This window comes from Echinops telfairi, unplaced genomic scaffold, assembly GCF_000313985.2.
Source record: "Echinops telfairi isolate 266 unplaced genomic scaffold, ASM31398v2 ScPeMD7_1713;HRSCAF=2227, whole genome shotgun sequence".
Classification (NCBI taxonomy): domain Eukaryota; kingdom Metazoa; phylum Chordata; class Mammalia; order Afrosoricida; family Tenrecidae; genus Echinops; species Echinops telfairi.
In genome coordinates, this window is record NW_022105611.1 from 4,439,274 (window position 1) to 4,440,262 (window position 989).

Genomic DNA, 989 nt, shown 5'->3' on the forward strand with positions numbered 1-989 from the left:
GGGGGGGAGTACCCCATCAGATTGTGTCACTTTCTCATTCAGAGTTTCCCTAATTCTCCCTGACTCTATACTTTATCAAATATGAAGTCTTTTTGTAATGATTAACTTTTGATGACATCCTGAGTAAGCAAACTGATACTCGTCTTTCATTCTAGAAGCATTCTGGGTTTTATTTGTGGCAGTCTATGATGTCTTGAACATGATCTTCTCCAACACCACAGGTCGGTGGTTCCATCTACCTTTTTCATCATCCAGCATCTGCACGTACATGAGGAGACTGAAGTGATCATGGCTCGTGATAGACAACCCTTAGTCACTGAAGTGACACCTTTGCTTTGGTATCTTTAAAGAAGTCTTATGCAGGAAATTTGCCTAATAATATAGTGTCTTCTCCCTAATCTCACCGACCTTCCCTCCTTTACTCCAGTAATAGGACAGCAAATGACAACCCGGACCATTTGTGGGACTCAGGATGAATGCTGCACTGTGACTCTGTTTATTAACCGTTACAACTTCTTGATGCTCAAGGAGATTCCTTCAGGCATATATCATAAATATCTGTTTATTCTAAATTACAATGGACTAGGATCACTTGGCTAATGTAGGACAGCTTTTAATTTCCTTGGACACCCAAATGTGGAGTACCTGAAATGTAAGCAATCATTTAACAGAGATGACGTCTTGCTTGGCTTTAGGCCAGTATCTTCTGTACAACAGGTTTCATCCCCCAGAAAGGTCCTCGTCTTCAGTCATTTTATTTCTAAATGCATTCACAAACCATATGAACTTGGTAATTCAAATCTTACAGAATTACAGAGTTAAGAGTTGAAAGATACCTAAAGACCCCCCCACCCAATAATTTTAAATACTCGTCCAGAAAAATAGAAGTGCAGGTGGCCAGACAGGCAGGTTTCAAGGATCCTGAATATGGTAGCCTGGTCTTTAGAGCACAGCACTGAGAGACAGTGGTGATATCATGTACAGACATG